The sequence below is a fragment of the Silene latifolia genome, chromosome 11 (genome assembly GCF_048544455.1).
Source record: "Silene latifolia isolate original U9 population chromosome 11, ASM4854445v1, whole genome shotgun sequence".
NCBI classification, from domain to species: Eukaryota; Viridiplantae; Streptophyta; class Magnoliopsida; order Caryophyllales; family Caryophyllaceae; genus Silene; species Silene latifolia.
In genome coordinates, this window is record NC_133536.1 from 81,903,549 (window position 1) to 81,913,839 (window position 10,291).

At 40.2% G+C, this 10,291-nt stretch overlaps 1 non-coding gene across 1 annotated transcript; it reads left to right on the top strand.

Moving 5' to 3' along the window:
• Positions 1 to 9,834: 9,834 nt before the first annotated feature.
• On the top strand, positions 9,835 to 9,940 carry LOC141616217 (small nucleolar RNA R71). The gene has a single exon (XR_012530575.1). It is a non-coding gene; the product is annotated as a small nucleolar RNA R71 (small nucleolar RNA).
• Positions 9,941 to 10,291: the final 351 nt, after the last annotated feature.

The window sequence follows — 10,291 nt, forward strand, 5'->3', positions numbered from 1 at the left end:
CGTCGAAGCCACCTAAAGTGTCTAATTAAATTATTGAATTGAATTAAAGTCATCTAATTACGTCATAGGTTAACAATCAGAGGTTAAACTAACATACAACGGGTCCTAAGGTCCATCGATTTGGCCGAAACAGTAAGAGGGTCGAAAACGAAGATCGAAGTTAGATAACTTGTTTTATTTATGCCCTACCTTGAACACGAGGATATGTAAATGAGACGGGGGTGTACGACCGACAGAAGGAGCGGTTTCTTTTCCCATCTCAAGTCAACGCGGGTGTTCATGGTGGTACTTTAACTCATACTCGGACTAACTTGTTTCATAGTTAATTTAAAACAATCGAAAAACAAACCAAAACAAACGAAAAAACAAACTAAAAAAAGCATAAAAAAAACGAAATAAAAAGAGAGAAGAGAAGGGGATTTGATGCACCCTCAACCTACATGTATCGTTGACACCGTCTTGGGTCGTAATCGAAGGTAGATTTTATCTCGAGAGGCCGTCGTCGACGAAGTAACAAAGCACCACGCGTTTTGGAAAGTTTCTGGACAGCAGTTTTAAAACAGTGATATCTCCCTCGTTTCACGACGAAAATTCAATCCGAAAGATGTTTTGGAAACTAGAAAGAGAGGAGAACAAGGATCTTAAAGCAACCCCTGCTCGTTTTGGTCTATTGGGCACGAAAAACGAGCACAAACAGAACTGGACAGACAAGGAAAAACCGCGAAAACAGAGTGTTATTTCACTCTGTTTTTCGAGGGATTTCGTGTGCTCTCAAGGGCAATTTGGCTCGTAATTCTTTATCTAATGTGTGTATGGATGTTATATGGTTAATTAGGAACAAGAAACTCGAATTTTTATGGTGATTTGATGGGGGAACGAAAGGGTTTTCGAAGGAGACACACAAACAGTTTCAGTTTGTGTGTCGGTTTTGTTTAGGGTTTTTGGAGGATGTTTAGGGTTTGTTTCTGAGGTTTAAAGCTTCTATGTGATGGTTGGATGTATGGAGAACTTAGAGGAATGAATGTATGGTGAAGGGGTGGTATTTATAAGGAGTTAAAGTAGGGTAAAAGAGAGGGAGAGGCAATCGGGCTTGCTGAACATAGCTGCTGTCCAGCAGCTTTTGGGGGGTTTTCTAGGGTTCGTTTGGGGGTTTTTCTTGGTGATTAAGGTAGGATAATATGGGTAGGATACTAGGGTATGGGTTAGGGTTAATGGGTACGGGTCTTGGTAGTGTTTGGAGCGGGTTTGGGCTCGAGAATTGGCTCGCAAAAACAGGGGGCTCGGTTTATGCGTGGGCTGCTTGTGAGGGGTTTGGGACGAGAATTTGGGCTGCTTGTGAGGGGGTTCGAACATGGGTTGATGGGTATTGGTCTAGGTGGGTTAGTGTACTCGAGATTCGTGCCAATTCGCAAAGGAAACGGGCTCAAAAATCGAGCTAAAATCGAGCTCAAAAACAAGTGTTCAAAACGAGTTTTCTTCGTTTTTCAAATCGATTTTTCAAATCAAATAATCCATTAAAATAAATGACTTTTCAAATCAAATATACTCATAAAATGATTTTTCAAATCAAATACTTATTTTATTTTCAATAAAATAAACTTAAGAAAATAAATTCAAAATAAAATAAAATAAATTGAATTTACCTAAAAAAAACCATATTTTAAATATCATTTAAAATAACAAAATGAACTCACTAAAAAACATTAATTTAAATATCATTTAAAATAGTAAAAAAAGAATTCACTTAAAAAAACATTAATTTAAATATCATTTAAATTAATAGAATACTTCATCGACGACGCCCTTTCTACCTCGTAAAACGAGCTCCAAATAATGACAGTGACAACTAAAGAATACATGTGTCCTATCATCATCGGGTGTTTGTCGGGTTCTCTATAAATTCCAATATCGACGGATACGGGTATCTACACCTTGATCAGCTTTTCTTCTTCTTTTGACAGCCTAAGGATCTGTGGGGATCCTTGAGGGGTCATGGGGGTCTTCATCATTGCCCATTCTACTTGATTTATTCACTTAGACCTTTAGTATTGGTCTCCTCTTTGTTGCTTGGTCATTAGATGCACTCCATTAGCTCCATAAATGCAAGGCTAGCAATCCTCTACTACCAAGGACACAAAACCTCAAATAATATGCAAAGTAGGGAACTAAAGATAAGAAACGATCCTAATAAGCACTAGAAAGCATAGGAACGAGGCTAGTTCGGGGACTAAATGTGCACAAATATGAGTCACATCAAATATCCCCAAACCTAACCTTTGCTCGTCCCGAGTAAAGAGGTGACTAAAACTATGACCCTTATTAATAATACTAGCCGATGTGAGACAATTAGCGGGTCTCACTCCGCCCTTCAACTCACAATAAGACATCTATGAGGTAAGATGCCTTCTTGCAAGGCAAGGTGGGGCTTGCCAAAATGGTGATGGATCCTAACACTTAAGCACACAAGATGAAGTAAGGGATGCATCTACAAAAAGAATAGCCACTTTCCTCATCTAAGTGGCGGAAATCATCTAAAGGGGAAGCAATCTAAGGGTACACATTCCATTGTAGATATTATTTCTCCGAGTTACTAGGTCTAAGAGGAGACCAACAAATCACCTCCAAGTTGTGTTAAACTAGAGTAATTTTGTCCACAATCGCTAAATGCTTTTGTCAAGGGCGATCGGATAGGGGTGGAATGATGATCCTTATGACGTTAGTGGTATGTGACATGACAAATCTCGGATTCTCTACAAGTGTAAAGGCCATGGATCGTCCCAAGCTCAACAAGGTGGCATAACAAAAATGATTTTTAGGAATGGAGTGCTCAAGTCAATCAAAACAAAACTTAGTGGATTTGACTAACTTTCAAAACTTGACCTCAATTCAACTTCCGCATTTCACATTTCAAAACTTTGAGATGGGGTTTGTCCCTCATTTGCTAGTGTCATTTGCTTTCGCCAAACGCTTATTAGGCAAGCGGTTAACCTCTAGACAATAGCTCTTGGGGTGATAGTCACTTTGTCTTTGGGCGACCGAATTCACAACCGTATGGGGGGCCAATTTAATGGATCCCGCACCACAGCACATTGAAGTGGTACTCCTCTATAAAATTTCATCGGCAATATAAACAATTTAACACATTATGAGGTCTCTTTGGCAAATAAGAATAATTCCAGAACATAAATTTTTTGAAATGAGCACTTCAAACTTATTAATGAAAAGTGTTTTTGGGTTGCCAAACCACCAATTCAATCAAGGTCCCCTAGATAAGTGGATCAAGTCCATATCACATCATAAGGTTGGATAGGTGACACACATGCAAACCTTTGACTAGGCTTTAGACCATGGGACAAAAGATACTAGTATGACACATCCTAGGGTGTCTTGAGGGTATTCTAGCAAACAAAGTCTCAAGGAGAAAAATTATCTACAAGGGCCTATATACACTTTTCAAGCTTCCCAACTAGACATTTTCACAAAAAGTTTCCTAAAATACAACTACATGCCATGATGCAACTATCATAAATAGAACCTAATGCAAATGATTCTATCACTAGTATGCCACATAATCTAAATGCAACTCCTATAATCACATTGGTTTGCACCGCATCAAACAAAAAGAAGCCACATTGTCATTAACATATAAGAGGAAAAAAGAGGTTTGGAAAGATCATACCATGCGGTCTTCATATTCCTCATGCCTCGGACGTGGCGTAGTCGGTCTCAAGTGATAGGAGTGAACACAAACAAACAAATATATACAATATATACGATTCTATACTACAAAAGGAAGAACATGTTTTTTGGATTTTTCAAATTTTTATCATTTTTGAAATAAGTGTTAGAAAGTGTTAGAATTCTCTATCACCACACTTAAAATGGATATTGTCCCCAATGGACAAAACAATAGGGAATTGTGTAAATGCAATGATATGAAATGATGCATGATTCTATACTAAATGCATACTACATGTGAAATATTTACATGTGATAGATATATACGAGTGATGCAAACTAAGCTAAACTACATGATGCATGCTTTCTATTGTTCGGAGAGCTAATTTGAATTAACTCGGGTTGCTTATGAATGAATTTCCTCAAACCAAACCAAACACTATTTCTAGTGTAAAAGAGGGAAAGTTTATTCACAAGCATGCAAATGCAATGCATGAAATGTAAGTTGTCATTTTGGATTCTATATGGTGGGAGCAAAAATATAATCACCTCAATGGGACCAAGAGTCCAAATCGACACTCTAAATGAAATGTAAGTTGTCCCTTGAGTGGTGCTAGGACTCCAAACTCAAAGCTACCAAGAGTCCAAATCGACTTTCTAAATGATGCAAGTTAAATGTTATACAAGTCATAGAAATATGAGACAAAAACAAAGCAAAAGGAGGGGTAGGATACTCACAATGGAATAGGTCAGTACTAGTATAAGCTATCAACCCCACATTTGTGATGTCCTTCTTCAAGCTTTGTCAACCATCAATTGTCGCTCATCGTGACATCATTATCATCTACCTCCATGGAACCGGAGGTTTCACCAACATCTTCTTCACTAGAATTAGAATCTTTCTCTTCCTCATCATCATCATCATCATGGCAAGACCAACTACCTTCCTCGCTCTCATCATCAACATCTTCCTCTCTCTTTGTTTCCTGATCATCCCTTTCTTCATCTTGAGAAACATTAGGAAAGAACACTTTCTTATCCACCCAATTTGGCAAAGAGCTCGAAGGATCAAGGAGTCCTTGCCTAGAAAGATGTAAAAGGGGTGGATATTGGGCGTAGTAGGCATTCACCCGATCATTATATGCTTCCTTATGCATATGTTGCATTAATTGTGTCAAATAGTCATTGCCCGCCATAACATTAGTGCTACTTGGTTTGAACACGTGGTAGGCAAAGGGATATGGTGGCGTAACAATGGAGGAGGAGGGCTCTTCATTTGGATTTTGTTGTTGCTTGATGATGCGCTCGTCACTTTCGGAAACGGGAATAAGGTAGTTGGTTCGGTGGGTGGAGAGGCGACAAATCTTGGTTGGCAAGACAATTGAATTGGCATCCTTGATGAGCCACTCATACTTATGGTCTAAGTTATCATGCTTGACCCATTGAAATTTGTGTATCAAATTGCTCATATCAAGAAGGTGGCTTTCTTTAACCGATTTGTAAGTGTTGTCTTTGTTGAATTCCAGTTTAAAGTGCTCTGTCAATCTTGTCACCAAGCCTCCATTAACAATGAAAGTCGCGCCATCTTTCCCATTTTCAATTTCCAACCATCTCTTGATCAATAGTTGAAGAATATTATACCCATTTTTGGACTTCCCACCAGCATTCAAAAAGGACTCAAGGTAGACAAAGTCTAATTCGGTCAAGTGATTGGCTTATTTTCTAGCAATCAAAGTATTAGCCACGAACTTGTGCCAATACCTAATACCCGGATGATGAATGTACAAGGCATGACACTCCTTGAAAGTAGTAAACTCACGACCGGTGATGGCTTGCCAAAGGGGTTTGGCATCAAACTCCAAAGGCTTCTTCATGAATCGGTTATCGTTCTTAAGTCCAAACCCTTTACCAAAATCACTTTTATGCATTGTTCTACTCTTGTTTTCGAGGCGGAATTCGGCATAATCCCGAGTCTCAATTCTATACTCCCTCAAGGAACTAATGAATTCCAATGTCAAAGAGGGGTATGTTAATTCATTCATTTGAAAGAGGGTGGATAACCCCATAGACTCGAAGAATGCCTTTGTTTGTTCAAGGACACCCAATTTGCCCAAAGCATCTTGACATACAAATTTAGTAGCTAAAAATTTTTTCTTGGCTAGGGATTCGAATGCAAGCCTATGCTTATCCAAAATGAAAGCTACATTTGCATAGTTTTTCAATTGTTCCACCTCCGGGATAGAAGTAGTAGCTTCTTCGATAGCATTGACGGTTACCGGAGCTTGCTCTCTTTGTTGAACCAAGACCAAAGCCTTTGATGCAAGAGCTTGTAGTCTTTTAGATAAAGTTGGTGTTTTTGTTGCCTTGTTGCCTCCTTTAGTCCTTGCCATGGCTATTCTCCTTTCAAATTAGTATCAACAAACCAAGTTTATGCTTGAATGCTCCTTTCTTCTTCTAATTTCGATTGAATGCTCAATCAATATGGGAATTTCGGATTTTCACCTAACCCTAGAAAATTTGATTGATTTTGTGAAGAAATTGATGTTTGAATGGTCTTATTGTTGATAAAGGATTGATTTGTTCTTTATTTGATCAAGTTTGGATATGATTGTGGTGAATTTGGATGAGAAAATGGTGATTTTGGATGAGGGGATTAAGGGTTCAAGTGAGGGAAATTATTGTGTTTGTGTTTGAATAAAGGAAATGAAGAATGAGGTGAGTCCCACGTTTTGTTCATGTAGCAGGTAGGGACGGGCGACCTGGAAGGGGCTCGGGCGGATTTATAGCCAGTGAAAAATTTAGAATTTGCTTCGCTTTGGGGACGGGCGTCCTGATGATGAGTCGGGCGGATTTTTGCTGGGACGCTCGTTTCGAGCTTGGGACGGGCAGATTTCTGCCCAGTGTAAAAATGTCAAGTGGAAGCTCCTTCAGGACCCACGACCCGAGTTGACGTCGAGCGACCTGAGCTGAGGGACGCTCGAGCTAATGTCGGCTCGGGCATATTACTCTTCAGTGCAATTTTTTCACTCGTGCCTATGTTCCAGTCCCCACGAGCTCAGGTCTGCTCGTGGGGATCTTCTTCCCGCATTAATTCTTCTTTAATTCTTTGTCATTTCGATATGGGTTGCACTACAAAGGCTTGGTTAGCCTAGACATGTGTCATCCCCACACTTGATCATCAAACACTACACATTTGAAGCACATTAAAATCCCTCCCTCACTTGATCTCATGTCATACAAATTAATCAACAAAGCATATAAAATGCATTGTGAAAATTGAATAGTGTACAAGTTAAATGAAATGCAAGTTAAAGGGTTAGAATATTTACAAGTGGTGGTTTAGGGAAGACTCCACCAAACTCTCCTTCTCTTGATAGGTGTTAAGGGGGCAAAGCCAAGGCATTGTTGATGTTGCTCAACACCTTGTAGAAGTAGTCAAAGGCTTGTTCATTTTCATGATGAAGGTCTTGCATAGACCTTTGTACATTGTTGTCTTCATTAATGTAGTAATACGATTTAAAGAGGTGACAAGGGTCTACATAGCCTTGTTTTAGAGTCATAGCATTCCCAATGTATGGGTTAACAAGTCCTTCAAACTCGTCATCCCATAGACCACATACTTCTCTTGCTTCTTTCCCTATGTCGGGTGGATCATGAGTTGACAAGAGCAACTCTTCTTCCTTATTATCATGGCCAATGAGGCCTCCATCTATACTTGTCATGGGTGAGCTTTGCAAGTTCTCATTCTTGTTGTGAAAACCTACGTGCTCTCCGAATAGAGCCATTTTAACATCATCAATATCTTTCTTGCAATTTGGAGGTGAGTCTTTGCCCTTCTCTTTGAGATTTCTTTCTTTCCCTTGTTCTTTGAATGGAGGTTCTATCTTCTTCTTGTCACCCTCCCGAGTATAGTGATCAACCATAAAGCATGGCTCAAACAAGTTTGGAGCTCTCACAGTTTTATCAAGATTGAAGGTGATTGTTTCATCACCTACTTCAAGTGTTAGCTCTTTATGTTTCACATCGATCACCGCTCCGACGGTGTGTAGGAATGGTCTTCCTAAAATGATTGGAATGTTGGAATCTTCCTCCATATCAACAATGACAAAGTCCACCGGTATGAAAAACTTTCCAACTCTCACGGGCACATCTTCCCATACCCCTAGTAGTTTCTTGTTGTCCGGTCCGCCATTTGTAAGGTCATGTTGGTGCACTTGAGCTCTCCCACCCCTAGTCTTTCACATAAAGAATATGGCATGACACTCACACTTGCACCTAGATCACATAGTGCCTTGTTGATTGTGGTGTCACCAATGGTGCATGAGCTAGAAAAGCTTCCCGGATATTTGAGCTTAAGTGGGGAATTTCCTTGAAAAATCGCACTACTAATCTTTGTGAAGGCAATGGGTTCCAACTTTCGGATGGACTTCTTCTTGGTAAGGATATCTTTCATGTATTTTGCATAGGCCAGAACATGGTTGATTAGCTCCGTGAATGGTATAGAAACTTCTAAGTTCTTCACAATCTCCATGAACTTTCCAAGTTGCTCATCAAGCTAGGGCTTGGCTTGGCGACTTGGGAATGGAAGTCTAATCACAATAGGCTCTTTCTCAACTTCTTTGGCCTTGTCTTCACTTCTCTTCTTTGATGAGTCATTGGTAGTTGTCTCTACCACCTTATGATTTCTCCTCAATGGTTCAATCACATTATTTTGCTTGACATTCTCCTCAATAATATCCTCTTCAATTGGCATCTTGGGTCCCTCATATCTAGAGCTGGCAAAAGCCGACCCGACCCGAGGAACCCTACCCGATACAACCCAAAAATTGGGTGAACCGAAACCGACCCGACCCGAACCGAACCGACCTGATAACCGATAGCAGCCTTATTTTTTTCAACCCGAACTCGACCTAAACCGACCCGACCCGTGACCCGATACTTTCTCAACCCGATAGATGACCCGATAATTAACTAGCTTAATAATGGTTTAAATAACACCAAATTGACATTCATCTTAATTATTTTCACTTAAAACTACAATCAATACACCTACCCATTATTTAAACATAAAATTACCATATAAAACTAAATATATAAGATAAAATATACGCTGATAACCTGACCCGACACTAACCTGCTAACAACCCAACCCGACTTGCCACCCGTTGATGACCCGGCCCGAAGATGACCCGACATGAACCGAACCGACCCGAACCCGTCCCTGACCCGACATAACCCGAACCCAATATGACCCTACCCGCTTTGACCCGACCCGTAACCAACCCGAGTGACCCGATTGCCACCTCTACTCATATCTTGTACCACTCCTCAAGTGGATAACATTGATGGTCTCATGTCTTGTAGAAGGATTACCTTGAGGAGGTAATTATCCCTTTTGTCTTTGGGAGCTAGAATAGGCCAATTGAGACAATTGAGTCTCCAACATCTTAGTGTGAGCAAGGATATTGTTGATGGTAGTGTCTTTGGCTTGGCTATCCCTTTGCATTTGAGCAGAGAAATCTTGTTGGCTCTTTTACATTTGGAGGACCTCTTTTTTAACATCAAAAGCTTGGTCATTGGGTTGATTGTAGTATCGTCTTTGAGTAGGATTTCTCATTGGAGGTGGTGTGTATGTGGGTTGAGGATTTTGGACATTTTGGCTCTTGTATGAGAGGTTTGGGTAGAATTTGGTATTCTCATTGTAATAGTTGGAATAAGGGGTGCCATTTTTGTATGCTTGGAAAGCATTCACTTGTTCCCCTACATTCGTGTTGATCGTGTCCCATGGTTCCACAACTCTCACACACTCCCTTTGGGATTGAGGATGTTGCCATCATGGCATTGACATGTTGTTTGGGTGATTGAGAAGTTTTATCAAGCTTGGCCATGGCTTTCTCAAACTTCAAGTTTATGGTGTCGATATGGGCACTTAGTTGGGCACCCAATTATATGATGGAGTCAACTTCATGCCTTCCTCCTCTAGTAGCTTTTCTTGGCCTACTATATTCAGAGTTATTAAGCCCCATTTCTTTGATATTAGCCCATGTTTGGTTGTCATCAACCTCGGTGAATCTTCCATTAGAACCCATGCTGAGTACATTTCTCAAATCTTTATACAACCCATTCCAAAATTATTGAACAATGAACCATTCACTTAGTCCATGATGAGGACAAGAGCGACATGTATCCTTGAATCTATCACAAGCCTCATATAGGGACTTTTTATCTCTTGCTTGAACCCGGTGATTTGGGCTCTCAAAATGTTAGTCTTCTCCGGAGGATAGAACTTCTTGTAGAAGGCAAGTGCTAACTTCTTCCATGAATCAATTCGAAGGGTAGCCTTATCTAGGCTCTTTAACCATTGTTTTGCGGTTCTGATCAAGGAAAAAGGAAACAACACCCATCTAATTTGGTCTTGAGTCACCCCGGTTTGAGAGATTGCATCACAATAGTCACAAAAGAGTCTCCATATGTAGATGAGGATCTTCACTAGGCATCCCTCCAAATTGAGTTCTCTCAACTAATTGTATGAATGCGGATTTGGCAATGAAATTACCGGTTAAATATGGTGGTGTAGGAGTACCATTGGGTAGATTCTCCTCGGTTGGTACGG